Genomic DNA, 14,826 nt, shown 5'->3' with positions numbered 1-14,826 from the left:
ATTCTTAGTGGTTTTACATAAGCCACCTTTAGCACCGAAAAATGGAAAGGAGGATGACAAAATTTTAAAGAAATAAATTCATGTAAAACAGAAATTTAAGTGCAGGCATAACATGTAAAAAAATCAAATGGGCAGATTTTAAATCTCCATGAAATCTGGCTGATTGGGATTTGAAAAACAGAATTTGAAATGGAATGAATAACAATGCTATGAACCTTTTGTTTGTTCTTAAGTTCCTTAATTGGTACAGTGAATTTATCCTCTGGTGCTTTCCAGTGCCTGCTTCTCCAAACCAGATGATCTGGCCAAGGCAGCTCTGAACTCTGGAGAAGATTGAGCAAAATAATATGTTTCCCAGAGAATATGTCAACGTCGAGACGCCACCATAGAAGCTGGTTGGACCCTTTCCAGATTCTTTATTCTACCATTTCAGCCTCTAATCAGAACCAGTCAAGGAGAACCTGGCTTCACAGTTCTGCCTCAAATCCCTGGCTTGTGCAAAAATAAAATCCCTTCCGCCTCCCGCTCCGCCCCCCCCCCCCAAAAAAGGAGCAAGCAATTTATTCAGAAGAAAGCAAGCTTTTGGCAGAGAAAATAAACTTCTCCCAGTGAATCAAATGGATTTTTATCAGATCCCATAGGGTGCATTCTCACAAAGCCCTCACGCCATCTCTGAAAGAGGAGACATTACACACACTCCACAAGAAAGCCACAAGCCTCAGGGCTCCTATATCTCTTCAGATAATTATCATGCTTTCGTCCAGGCTGCGGTGCCTGCGGTGCAAAGCCAAGCTCCATAAAAGTAGGATTGGATTGTCTTGTAGGTTCTATTTGGCCATTTTGTTTGCCCTTGGAGTTTGAATAGTGTGCACTCTGGCTCCACTGGTCAGGGAACCCCAAGAATCCCTGAGAACATAGGAAAGCATCTTAGGAAAGGGCTGTGGCTCAGTGGCACAGCATCTGCTTCCATCCAGAAGGTCCAGCTTTCAGCTTTAATCATCTCCGTCCCTGCCTGTAACCCTGGAGAGGCACTACCAATCAGTGCAGACAGTAGTGAGCTACATGGACCACAGGTATAAGGCAGCTTCCTTTGTTCCATATTGAATGAGGCTATTGGTCACTAGCAGCAGCTTTCCAGAGTTTCAGGCAGGAGGCATTGCCAGATCCACTTGAACACGATGGCTAGGTTGCTTGTGGTGGTAAACTCAGGTTCACACTCCAACAAGAGAATATCAGGTAGTTCCTGCTGTGAAAGGACTGGTGGTCTTTAAGTAGGTAGAACTGGTTCAAAAGATGGAAAATACTAAGTTAAAGCTAAAATGAAAAGAAAGAAAGAGGTAAATTGACTAAGTAAATTTTATGTGAAAATAGTTTTGGAAAAGTGCTGCAGTGGATTATATGGAAACTCAGCTAGGGGGATTCGAGGAAGTCATTTAACAATGTTAACAAAAATGGAATTATTATAGTTAGGATAAATGTTTGTTTGTTTGTTTGATGTTTTCTGTTTGATATAAAATTGGAAAATCAATAAAAAAATTGGAAAAAAGAACTGGTTCAAAAGATGGACCAGTGTGTCTAACTCAGCGGCGTAGCGTGAGTTGTCAGCACCCGGGGCAAGGCAAGTAATTTGCGCCCCCTAACCCGGGGCAAGGCAAGTAATTTGCGCCCCCCCAACCCCTAACCTGCCAATCTGAGTCGAGTTGCTGCTGGCGCTGCCGCCCAAACCACGCCGCTTGCCCGGAGGAGGAGGGGGGCAGAGAGGCGAGGAAAATGCAACATGGCCCAGCAGCTGCAGCAGCAGCAGTGGAGGCGGGGCTGTGAGGAGGGGCTGCCTGGCACGTCCTCCGCGGCCCTGACGCGCGGGGCTGAGAGCCGCTGCCTGCCGGACGCCTTCAGCCCGGGCGCGCGCACAGCTCGTCGGTTCCACGAGACATGGGGCTCTGCTACAGCCTGCGCCCGAGGCTCTTCGGCGACTCCGGAGGCAGCGAGCGCGCCCCCCCAGATGTTGCGCCCGGTGCGGCCGGCCCCCCTGGCACCCCCCACGCTACGCCACTGGTCTAACTCAACACAAGGTAGCTCTTTATAACCATAGAATCCCCCTTGCCATCTGCACAAACATTGGAATATACTTTATTTTCATAAGAAAACACCACTTCTTATCTTGATCAGCTAATGATAGTTTCCTTTCACTTTGGGCTTTGAATGCTCATAAATTTGTTTAAAAATGTTCATGTTATTGAATGGCTTTGGGACTGAAATGAATAGTGATGTAATTGGGGATGTTTTACTACTTTGCCTGAGCAGTGCAAACACACAAACCCCACTTGCATTGGAGTTGCATCCTGCATTGCAGTTCCTGCCCCGGACAGGTTGGATTGGAGAACCTTCAAGGTCCCTATGACTGTTAGACAGAAGGCTCAGCCACGCTTCCATTTGGTCTGCGACTTCTAGGCATGGGTCCCTCTTTACTGGTAAATCAAAGCCAACATCAGTTGGGTTTTCTGCAGATTGACATTTGTTCTGATTCAGCAGTAAACAATGGGTTTTGCCAGGGAAATCAGTGGGACAAAAGAAAAATCTCTCAGACCCATGCCTAGAAGTCACAGATCAAATGGAAGAAATTGCAGGATAAGTGCGTGTCAGGGAACTGACATCGGAGCTAGAGGCGGAGGGAAGGCTCTCAAATGATGCTGGAGAAGGGCCCAGCAGGGGGAGAGGCAGCTCAGCAGATGGGGAAGCAAATCAGCGCAACACCAGGGATAAAGGGGGGCAGATGGGGGAATCGGCGAGAGGGCTCCAGGACTCTTCACCGGACACCAGCGGGGAGAGCACGGGTCCTCCGCTACCCACGCCCTCCCTGCGCAGAAGGCTTCCGTGCAGGGAGAGTAGGAGGAGACTTGGCGTCAAACAACTTTTATGTTGGAAAAGGTTTAAGAAACGCCCACTGACGGATACTGCTAGCGACTGAGGCAGCCACGAAGTGAAGGGCTGTCCAGACAGAAAGGTTTAACAAGGCAACATAGCCAGGAGAGGCGGCAACTTACGCACGAGCAACCCATACTCATTACAGTGCGGATGACCCCAGAGAGCACAGCACAGCACCAAACAACTATATTACAAACACACACCCCCCACTCCACACAAACACACTTCTATGCATGCTTTTTTTTTTTTGTTAATAAGAAGTCCTTCATCTGTTAATTAACATGCACAAATTAATAGCTACTAGTCTCACTACAGGGACGCAGGTGGCGCTGTGGTCTAAACCACTGAGCCTAGGGCTTGCTGATCGGAAGGTCGGCAGTTCGAATCCCCGCCATGGGGTGAGCTCCCATTGCTCAGTCCCTGCTCCTGCCAACCTAGCAGTAGTGCAAGTAGATAAATAGGTTCTGCTCCGGCGGGAAGGTAAACGGCATTTCCGTGTACTGCTCTGGTTTCGCCAGAAGTGGCTTAGTCATGCTGGCCACATGATCCGGAAAAATTGTCTGTGGACAAACGTCGGCTCCCTCGGCCAGTAAAGCGAGATGACGCTGCAACCCCAGAGTCGTCTGCGACTGGACTTAACGGTCAGGGGTCCCTTTACCTTTTTTCTTTTTTTAGTCTCACTACACTGTAAAGAGCATTAAGGATGCCATATTTCTCTCACAGATAGTTATTTCATAGGCACACAGAATATAACCATCTGATGAGTGTGCAATGGATCTCTTCAAATACATAATAATAGACATGCTAAGACTGCCATGTCACAATTGCATAGGCATACCAAGAAAGTGTCAGGAGAATGTTCACTTGGCCATAACTCACTTGGCTCTGTGCCCAAGATTGGCAGCAGGGTAGGATGGGTGTGATTCCTTGTGTTGTCAGTTCAGGAGCAGAACAAGGGGTAGAAGCCAAGTGCCTTGATATGTGTGAGGAAGCCATTTATAGCAGGGGTGGCCAACTCCCAAGAGACTGCGATCAACTCACAAAATTGAAAACTGGCAGTGATCTACCCCTTTGGGGGGAGTTCAAGTCTAAGCTGTTGCCCATTTTTAGGGAGAAAGGGGAACAGACACTCGCTAACAGATCGTTGGGGAAATGAACAGCCTCACTGAGTAAGCTCTGTCTTCTGTTCTGCAGAACGTGCAAGAATGGAGGGTGGGGCGAGGGGGCGGGCTCGATTCTATTTTACCAATGCTAAGGAGAGGGACCCAGAGATCGACTGTGATTGACCAAAACATCCCGGGCATCTACCAGTAGATCGTGAGCGACCTGTTGGATATCCCTGATTTATAGCATAGCATGGGCAGCAGGAGTGGGGTGGCTTTAGGGACAGTTCCATAGAATTCTGAGATTTTGTGGGAACTTAGAGGTTCCTTGTTTATGTAATTTTATTGATGCATTTTAAAAACATATATACATCATAGAATGTTCATCATTACCTCTCACCCTCAGACTTCCCAGTCCATCTCTCCATGACATTCTAGGTAATCTTTTGTCAGCTGCATATTCTATTATTCCACCCATTTTCATCTCAAATATTCCTTTATTTAATGTTTGCTGCTCATATGTTCATTCCTACTTGTAGGTTAAGTTGACTATCACTGTATGCCATTTTCAGCAGTTTGGTGGGTGTCAAGAACCACCGGTACAGCATATTTTGTAAATTTTCCTTAATAAGGTAGCAGGCAGAGAGATTCAGTTTCCCCCCACAGTTTATCCCACACTGACATTTCTATTTTATAACCTATATCTATAGCCCATTTAATCATTGTCGCCTTCACCATTTCCTCTTTAGTCTCCCACCCCTATAACAGTTTATAAATATTATAAATTAGTTTATCATCCTTTTTTCCAAATTCTGAACACGTTTCCCCCAAACCCTTTTCTTTATCTCTTTTAAATAACTCATTCACCTGGAGGTACTGAAACCAAGCTATAGAATAATCTGATACCTCTTCTCTTTTTTCGGATAAACCCTTCCCTCTTTAAACTCTGTAAAATCATTGTAAGTAGCCCATCGGTTTTCCATATTCAACCTTGGGGTTTTTTGTCTCTGAGTTCTTTATGTCTCTGCCAGACAGCGCATATGCTTCTTCTCATAGCATGATTTTGAAATCCTTTGTGTACCCTTGCTTTGTCATAATGCAAATAGGTATGCCATCCAAAGCATAGTATCTAAAATATTGGTATCTCTTAGCTCCATCCATTCTTTCATCTAGCAGAGGCATGCTGCCTCATAGTAAAGTCTAAGATCAGGTAGGGCAAATCTCCATCTTTCTCCTGCGTCTGTCAGGTTTTTGTATTTTATGCAGGATTTCCCCCCATGAAATGAAGTTTGTTACATCTTTTCCCCACTGTTTAAAACAGTTTGGACTATTTATTGTCAGGTGGGATGTGCAAGGGTGAACATCACCCTCCCTCACATACAGCAGCCCCTCGAGTCAGGCTTGACCTGGAGATGGAGCAGCCATGGCTGGGCGTCTTGCACACTGCAGCTGCTCTCCACTGCAGCGGAGCTTCATGCGGGGCAGCCCAGTTGAGGAGAGCGGTGGCAGCTCTCTGCTGCCAACTCTCCACTCTGAGGAAGGTGCCTTGGCCAGAGCCAGGAGCAGATGGGAGCCTGTTGGTGGGGAGCCCTGGTCATGCTCCTCCAGAAAATGTGCTTGGTGGATGGTAGGCTGAGTGGGTCTGGCCAGATTGGGAGGGCATAGTGTGTGTGACGTCATGCACTAACCTTTCCTCGATCATTTTGGTGGCCCATTTATGAATCTTTTCCAACTCCACAATATCATTTACAAAGTTGAGATGACCAGAACTGCACACTGTATTCAAAGAGTAGCCTTAGCACAGGTCTGCATAAATCAGTCATGGACACTCCTTGGCTAAATCAGAATCTATGACTAAGAGCTACATACTAGATTAATTTAATATTCCAAGGCCTTTTTGGGGTCTTGGTTTCCCTCGGCAAGCCTCTCCTGATTACTTCTTTTGAAGGGAAGTTCACTGTCATGGTGCCGCTGGCTTGCAGCTTCTGCCCAATAAAATGTGGGTTGTAGGACCCATATCCTGTTCCATGGAAAACATTAGAAGACATGGAATTATGGTTTATAAGTGAATGCCAACTAGGAAAAAGGGGTTCTGATGCTCTTGGTAACTAACAAATGCCTTGTGCTGTGGCCACTGGCTTAGAATTGCATTCTTTGCTCCTCCTTTCCTAATATAACATATATAAAAGTATGTAATCCTTTCAGTGAACATAAAAAGGGTCGTGCTGGATCAGGCCAAATGCTCATCTAGGGCAGCATCCTGTTCTCATAGTGGCCAACCTGATGCCCCAATGCAAAGCTTTTTTTAAAAGAAGATTAGATTAATTTGTTGATTATAATGGCTCCTAGCCAGGATGCATATATTTTACCTCCACTGTGGGAGGCAACACATCTCTAAATGCCAGTTGCTGGGTATCGTAAGTGGGGAGGGAGCTGTAGCACTCAAGTCCTGCTTGCAGGCTTCCTGGGAGCATCTGATTGGCCACTTTGAGAACAGGATGCTGGTCTAGATGGACACTTTAAAAACATAAATAAAAAGAAACTAAGAATGCTACCTTCCATGGAGACAATATTGGAGTAAGGGAATTGCAGTCTGGAGAAGGCAAGCTGAGAGGACGAAGTAGGAAGTAAAACCACAAGGTTCCTGCCTTTGAAACCTATCCTAACAATATCCAGATAAGTTCCAATAGGCAAGAGGGGAAGACTCAAAAACAGCACTTGTAGACCTTAGAACACTCCAAGCAGCCATTGGAAGGCACAGCACATAGAATGATTCTTACCCCTCCCCAGAGGAGGAGGAGACATGTGGAGGTGGCAGGTGACTCCCTACTGAGGAGAAGAGAGGCAGCAGTGTGTGGAGGAAACAGGGTGTCCCAGGAGATGTGCTGTCTTCCAGGTGCAAAGATTGACAATGTGGCGGAAAAGTTGCCAAGTGTTATCAAGCCCACTGAGCACTACCACTTCCTTCAGATTCGTGTGGGTACAAATGATACTGCCCCACACAGCCTTTAACAGTCCCTGCAGCAAGGGACTATGAGACTCTGGGCATGGAGCTGAAGAGCCTTGGGTGGTGGTCTTTTCATCACTCCTTCCTGTTGAAGGTCATGGCCCAGGAAGAGAGAGGGGCTGTGTTGTGAGGCACCCACTGCATGTCCTGAACCCCACTTGCCAATGCTATAAAGGCATCCAGGAGGACAAGGAGCACAACTTTGAGGCAGTGTGGCATGACAAAAGCCACCTGAACAAATATTAGCCCCTCAACAAACAAACCAAGGTGTTTATCCCCTGAGTACTGCTGGAATTATAAAACTGCCATCCCCAGCAATATAAGAAATGTCATTATGCCAAAAGAATATGAAGAAGTTAGAAGTAACTTATGACTCCGCAGCCCTCCTAAAATCACACCAGCAGCGGTCAATGAGCTGTTTTGGTCACAGAACCATTTGAGCATTTCAACTCTGCGGGAAGGAGTATTCCACATTTGGAATACCGTACAGTGCACAGTCCTGGCCTCTCTACATCAAAACAGGTCTTTGAGACCTGGAAAAGGTGGAGGAAAGAAATCTTACACCTGTTAAGCTCACCTGTTTCTATAATTTGGTGAGATAGGGGTTACAACAGCAACAAAGATCATTATTCATCTAAAGAACAATTGCTATTTCAGGCTCTCACTCTAACCAAACTGCTTTCGGTTTTGGATCAATATTGATCATTTATGGATATTTACTTATTTATCTACTGCTTTTCCACACAAACTGATGTTTTGTGTTGTTGCTCCCTGGAAATTCCTGGTTCATAAGCTGCTTTGGACAAGTGCAATGTACATTGTTCTACAAAATGCAATGTAGATGGACAGTAGTACCAAAAATAAATATGTGATTTTGAAGGAGCCTCAGAATTCATCGGCACATCTAGTGAAAGATAAATCCAAGACTAAGTCCCACTGAAGGCCATTGAATGGGCCTTAGTCATGGCTTATCTAAGCCCCATGGGGGGTACTGGGACCTTGACCAACTGGGGTGGCTTTTTAAGGGAATCTGCCTTTCTCCCTTTTCTCTTGCTGTCTATCACAGCATCCACTTGCATGTATGTTATCGTCTCTCAAGTTGTCCAAAGATTTCATCCATTCCCCACCTATAAATCCTTAACTTCTCAGCTGGCTTCTCTGTCAGCTTCATGGGACAATGAAGCAGAACAGGTGAACATCTAGATGGCACAATTTCCTACCTGCCATGTTGATGAGAATGCTGGCACAAAAAACACAATTATCTAATCTGAGAGCACACCTCACACTGCTTACTGAATGACATCCAGTAATAAGTGGGCAACGGAATCGCGATGGTGCAAAGTTGTTTCTTGCTGTCTCTATGGTAACCCTGCAGAATGTGAGGAAGGGACTAGGAGAATATTAGAATCAGAATCAGATGATGTCATCATGGAAGGTGGAAGAGCAGCCCAGGGGTGAGAAAAGGGTGATCACTTCACCCTTCCTGGTTGACCATTCATCTTCACAAATACTCCCTACACATTTTTAAACATAGTCATTGAATTTTCCTTTGGAGTTTGTTACTATCTTCCATGGAGATGATGTTGGAGAAAGAGAATTGCACTCTAGAGATGGCCAGCCGAGAGGAAGTTGTAGGAAGTACTCAAACCGTATGTTTCCTGCCTTTGTAACTTATCCCCACGATATCAAAATAAGCTCCAGTAGACAAGTGGGGAAGACTCACGAGCAGCAGTTGCAGACCTTAGAGCACTCCAAGCAGGCTTTGGAAGGCACAGTGCATCAAATGATACCTGCCCCTAACAGAGGAGATGAGTGGTGGTGATAGGTGACTTTCTACTGAGGGGAACAGTGGCAGCAATGTGCAGAATAAACAAGATTTCCTGGTAGGTATGCTGTCTTCTAGGTGCAAAGATTCATGATGTGACAGAGAAGTTGCCAAGTCTTATAAAGTCCACTAACCACTAGCCCTTCCTTCTGATTCATCTGGATACAAATAATACTACCACACACAGCCTGGGACTTTGGACAGGAAGCTAAAGAGCCTTGGGGCATAGGTTGTGTTTTTATCACTCCTTCCTGTTTAAGGTCGTGGCCAAAGAAGAGAGAGGAAAATAATTGAGGTAAACCACTGGATGTAAAGGTGGTGTCGTCAGGAAGGGTTTAGCTTCTTGGATCATGGTCTCCACTTCTTTGAGGCAAGGGCTGGGCTGTATTTCACAGTGTGTTTTCTAAGAGACTTGTGAACCCAAAGAGCTTTAAACAAGATCATGAAGGGAGGGAGACTACAGATGACAGAAGAAGTGAAGTGGTGCTCCAGAACCTACTTATGGCCAAGAAACTAGAAGCAGCTAGAGAGAACTACTCATGGTTTCAGTTATCTCTACACAAATGCACAGAGTATGGGAAACAAGCAAGACAAATTGGAGCTTTTAATACAGAATGGCAAATATGACCTGACAGGCATTACCGAAACCTGGTAGGATGAGACCAATGACTAGAATGTAGAAATAGATGGGTAGAACCTGTTCAAAAGGAATAGACCAAACAGGGAAGGATGAGGAATAGCATTATACGTAAAGGAAGTACACTTGTGAAGCAATCCATGAACTGGACCACAGAAAGCAGATTAAGAGTATATTGGTAAAAATTGTAGGAGAAACAACAGAGACCTTACTATGGGTGTCTGCTCTTAACCAGAAAGCTAGACTGAAGACTTGAATGATGCTTTCCTAGAACAGATTACCAAACCCTCAAAACGTAGAGATCTAATAGTCATAGGAGACTTCAACTTCTCTGATATCTGTTGGAACTCAAACTCTTCCAAGAATGCAAGGTCCAAAAATTACTCATAATTTCATTACCCAGAAAGTGGAAGAAACAACAAGGGGATTAACCAGTGCTTTTTTTTTTCTTAAAAAATGTTTAGGGGTACTCTCAGTTTCCTACTCATATTGAAATACTGCCCCTCAATGAGGCCAAACTTAAATTCACAAAATATTTAGGGGTATACGTACCCCTGCATCCCCCCAGAAAAAAAGCACTGGCATTAAGTGTCTTGAACCTGATCCTCTCCAATGGGGGGGATTGATATGAGTGCAAGGACTCAGAAATTTGGGAGGAATTGATCATGTCCTTCTGCAAGGGAAAGCTGAATGTAATTGGACATACATTCTGGACTTTAAGAAGGCTGAAGGAGCTACTAGGTGTGAAGATCCCATGGTCAGAAATACTCAAAGAGGAGTCCAAGATGGATGGGAATTTCTTAAAGGAGAAATATTGAAGGCCCAAATGCAGACCATTCAAAGAAGAAAGAAAAATGCGAGACCCATAAGGAAACCAGTGTGACTGCATAAGGAGCTTACAGATTAGCTGTGGATGTATGAGAAATGGAAGAAAGAGGAAATCACAAAGGAGGAGTTTACAGGGGTAGCCAACATTTGCAGGGTGAAGGTCAGGCTGGCTAAAGCTCAGAATGAGCTCAGGCTTGCAAGAGGTTAAACTATAGAAAAGGTTTCTTTGGCTATGTATGATGTAAGAGGAAGAACAAGCAAATGGTAGGTCCTCTGCATGGAGTACGTGGAACCACTAAACACTTTGCCTCTGTCTTCACCCAAAAAGAAAGTGATGCCCAGCCTGGTGATAACATAATAAATGATGTAAGGAGGGAGCTGCAGCCCTAGATAGGAAAAGAGGTAGTAAAGGAACACCTAGTTAATTTATTTTTTATATAAATTTTATTTATAATTTTTATTGTTAAGAGTTTTTCACATTAACATACACCAAACACAATACATTAAGCATTGTCAAGTCTGCAGGCATGAACGAGAGTTTTCCGATAAGAATTAATGAGCCTCCAGCAGGTTTATAGACCATTTATTTATAATAACACAGAGAGAGCAGCATCGAGCAAACTTCTCTTAAGGCATCAGTTGCCTGAATCTCCTCCCCTTCTGCAGCATGAAGCGTGCCAGTTCCCTGTCCTCCTGCCCCTGTGCTTCCATTGCTCCTTAACTCTTTCCTGCCTTCTAGTCCAAAGGAAGGGAGGAGCATCACCGCAGCTCTCAATGGAAGAGCCTTCCAAATGGTCCCGACCTCCTGGTTGCCTAGCAACATTATCAGGACTGCCTATTTCCTCCAACTGAGAGGCTTCTGAATCTACTATTCTCACTGTTATTGAGAACATTGAAAGAAGGGGCGGCAATTATCCTCTTTCTCCTCTGTTAAAGGCTGCTCTGTCTGGGACTGTCATCCTTCCTGGTCAGTCGGACCAGTCTCTGGCATCCAACACTGGCCAGCCCCTGACAAGCATCAACTTCCCTTACCACCTTCCATGGCCGAAGTAAGCCCTGAACTTCATAATCGATCAGATGCCATTCAAAATGATATTTGAATGACAATGCACATCAACTTTGGAGGGGCCTGGCCCCTTAAATATTTTATGAGGGGGGGTGAAGACCCCAGAGACCCTAAGAGTTGGCTCCTATGAACAGAAATATAGTGTCCAGATCAAGGAAAGTAATAGTATTCTATTCTGCCTTGGTCAGACTACACCTGGAATACTGTATCCGATTCTGGACACCACAGTTTAAGCAGGTTCTTGACAAGCTGGAATTGTGCAGAGAAGGGCAACCAAGATGATCAAGGGTCTGGAAATCAAGCGTTATGAGGAATGCTTGAAGGAGCTGGGTATGTTTAGCCTAGAAAAGAGTGGCACTTGCTTCTAAATAGACATCATGGGATAATGCTGATAGAGAGGATATCATGAGAGTTGAAGAAAGAGACAAAGGAAGCTGATCACAGGCTGGGATGCTCTTTCTGTAACGATTTTGGCACAACAGTAAAATTGTCCAATCAGTTAACCTCTAATTGAAAACACGTGGGAGAGGGAAGATGTGCAGAATTAGCCATCTGGAAAATGGAACAATGTTCAATCATGTGAGGAAGAGCCTCTGCCGCTACATTGCCTCTGAAAGTACAAGAACTGTGGAAACTAGCGCACACAAAACATGCCAAGATTACTGTCTTCAGTTGAATGCAAATCTTTAGATTGCCAACATGATTCAGCTCAAAATACGGAAACTTTGCTTTACTGCTGTCCTCTGGAAAGAAAGATTGATTGATGCCAGCTTTGCAGTACACATGGGGGTTATTGTATATGACAGCCTGCTGAAAGCACTGATCCATATACATTTAAAATGGATAAATAAATAAATTGAGGCACAGACAAATACTCTACTGCTTTTCAGGCCTCATCAGATGGAGTAATGAAGAAAGGGTCTGAAGTCCTATATTGATAGCCAATGGCCTTCTGATACCAAGAAAAATGGTTCCCTGAGAATTTGCATCTCAAGAAGGGGTAACCTTCCTCTGTTTGAATGGAAACAAGGACTTAAACAAGTGCCTTTCAAAAAACAAAATTGGAACACTGCTCTAATGCAAGCAAATGTCTGTTTTCCTCTCCTTTCTCAGTAAGAGCAAATCATGGAACTGGCTGCTGAAATAGTTTCCCAGAGAAAAGGGGAAAGCTGAGGCATTTATCTTCTTGAGTACGTTTCCAGGAGGAGTGAGAATCAGTGCCTGATTTACAGCTGTCCCAGAACAATCTGTGCCAATATCCTCAGGCAGCCAGCACAGTATGGCAAAAATGCTGCAGTTTCCCAGAGCCAGCTACCAATCTGTCTATTCTCTCTCTTTCTCTCTCTCTCTCTAATGTATACCAGAGGTTGCCTGTATAAACTGTTTCCATTCCCAGCCATTTGGATTTCTTTTTCTTTCTTCTTTCAGTTTTGGGGAGTCCCATGAGCCAGTAAGCCAAATGGTCAGGGATGATGGGAGTTGCAGTCCAAAACACCAGGAGGTCACCCTGTTTGAAAAGGCTGTTTGGAAGGGTATCGTTAATGACATGGAGCAACTCAAGTAACAACAGTGATGATGCCAAGCAAAACAAGGGACCACCTTCATTTCCTGATTGGAAGCCATCTCTAACATTCTGGTGATAAAGCTGCACTGAAATTGTGAAGGAATGGAACTTTCAGCCATTATTGTGTTTAGTTTTTGGAATTGGGACCTGAGCTTGAAATGTTTGCTTTTGTTTTAAAGGTTCTCCTGCATAGGCTCATAGGAAGGTTAAAATAATTAGAGGTTGTTTTCCTCAGGAAGCTCTGCGCTGGTGGATCAAAAGCTTAAAAGGGCATGTATTGCTCAATAAGTTTTGCACAGGGGAATTAAAAGTACAATGGCTCAGTCAGTAGAGCATGAGACTCTTTAATCCCAAGGTTGTGGTTTGAGTCCAACATTGGGCAAAAGATACCTGCATTGTAGAGTGTTGGACTAGATGAGCCTCATGGTTTCTTCCAACTACAGTTGTATGATTCTATGATATCCAAGGAACCTGCTAATGAAGAATGGACCCTACTCTCCTTATAACCTGCTAAAATGTTAAGAAGCGGCATGGAAGTCTTGTTAGCTGTGGATTCAGAGAGTGCTGGAGCCAAGGACAACAGGAGAGAAAGGGGACTGAAAACACTTGAACTGCAGCACTAGGAAATGTTGAGAGAGGCACTAGCAGAAGCCCAGAAACTGAAATGGTATAAATTCATTAGGAAACAATGTGTTGTTGTTTAGCCGTTTAGTCGTGTCCGACTCTTCGTGACCCCCTGGACCAGAGCACGCCAGGCACTCCTGTCTTCCACTGCCTCCCACAGTTTGGTCAAACTCATTTTAGTTTAGCTTTGATAACACTGTCCAACTATCTTGTCCTCTGTCATCCCCTTCTCCTTGCACCCTCCATCTTTCCCAACATCAGGGTCTTTTCCAGGGATTCTTCTCTTCTCATGAGGTGGCCAAAGTATTGGAGCCCCTTCATGGATCACTGCCTTGCCGTGGTGAAGGGGCTTGAATAACTCAGAGAAGCTATGAGCTATGCCATTCAGGGCCACCCAAGATGGACAGGTCATAGCAGAGAGTTTTGACCAAACATGATCCACCTGGAGCAGGAACCAGCAAGCCACTCCAGTATCCCTGCCAAGAAAACTCCATGGGCAAAGACAACAGGAAACCAATGTACAATAGGTATAACTGGAGAGGTTTATTTAATTTTTATTTGCTTTTAATGGTAATTTCTTAAACTGGATATTTAAAAAAATAAAAATCCCCCAAAACTGTTTTAACTTGTTGGCTTTCTAAGCACTAAAAGCATTATTTGCTTCAGGGAAAATTGTGTCTGTGACCTTATTGTTCATCCCATCTAAATGCAGTACCACTATATTCAGTATAGGGCAGGGGTCGGCAACCTAAGGCTCATGGGCTGGAAGTGGCCCATGGAGACCATTTAACTGGCCCATCAGCCACCCCCAAACCGAGCCATCCGTTTGGAGAGTCCCAGTGCGGCGTGGCGCAGGGACTCTCTTCTGCAGCTCCAGAAATCGCTTCTGCACATGCCCAAATGCTGAAAATTGCTTCTGCACAGGCATGATTTTTGGCATCTGTACATGCACAGAAGCAATTTCCGGCACCATGGACATGCGCAGACATGATTTCTGGCATCGTGCTGCGCTGGTTTGGCCCACGGAGGATCTCCACGGGAGTGATCCCGCCCATGCCCGGTAAGCCTTGCCGACCCCTGGTATAGGGAGTAGAGTAGACTGAACAAGTTAAGGTTCAGAAAGTTGAAGGGCTAAAGAAGAAAAAAGATTCAGTTGGTGGAAGTGGTGAATTCAAGATGGAGGGATCCGTCGTTGGCTGGTTTGGTTTGCCATTCAACCTTTTCACAGTGCAGGTTACTGGTCATAT

At 44.8% G+C, this 14,826-nt stretch overlaps 1 long non-coding RNA gene across 1 annotated transcript; it reads right to left on the bottom strand.

Moving 5' to 3' along the window:
* Positions 1 to 595: 595 nt before the first annotated feature.
* LOC308468159 lies at positions 596 to 8,330 on the bottom strand. Its single transcript, XR_013981501.1, has 2 exons — positions 8,256 to 8,330; positions 596 to 1,314 (listed from the first exon to the last, which is right to left on the bottom strand). It is a non-coding gene; the product is annotated as an uncharacterized lncRNA (long non-coding RNA).
* Positions 8,331 to 14,826: the final 6,496 nt, after the last annotated feature.

Source organism: Podarcis pityusensis, assembly GCF_964106645.2.
Source record: "Podarcis pityusensis genome assembly, chromosome: Z".
Classification (NCBI taxonomy): Eukaryota; Metazoa; Chordata; class Lepidosauria; order Squamata; family Lacertidae; genus Podarcis; species Podarcis pityusensis.
Note: the sequence above shows the minus strand (reverse complement) of the source record. Positions and strands in the feature narration are given on the sequence as shown.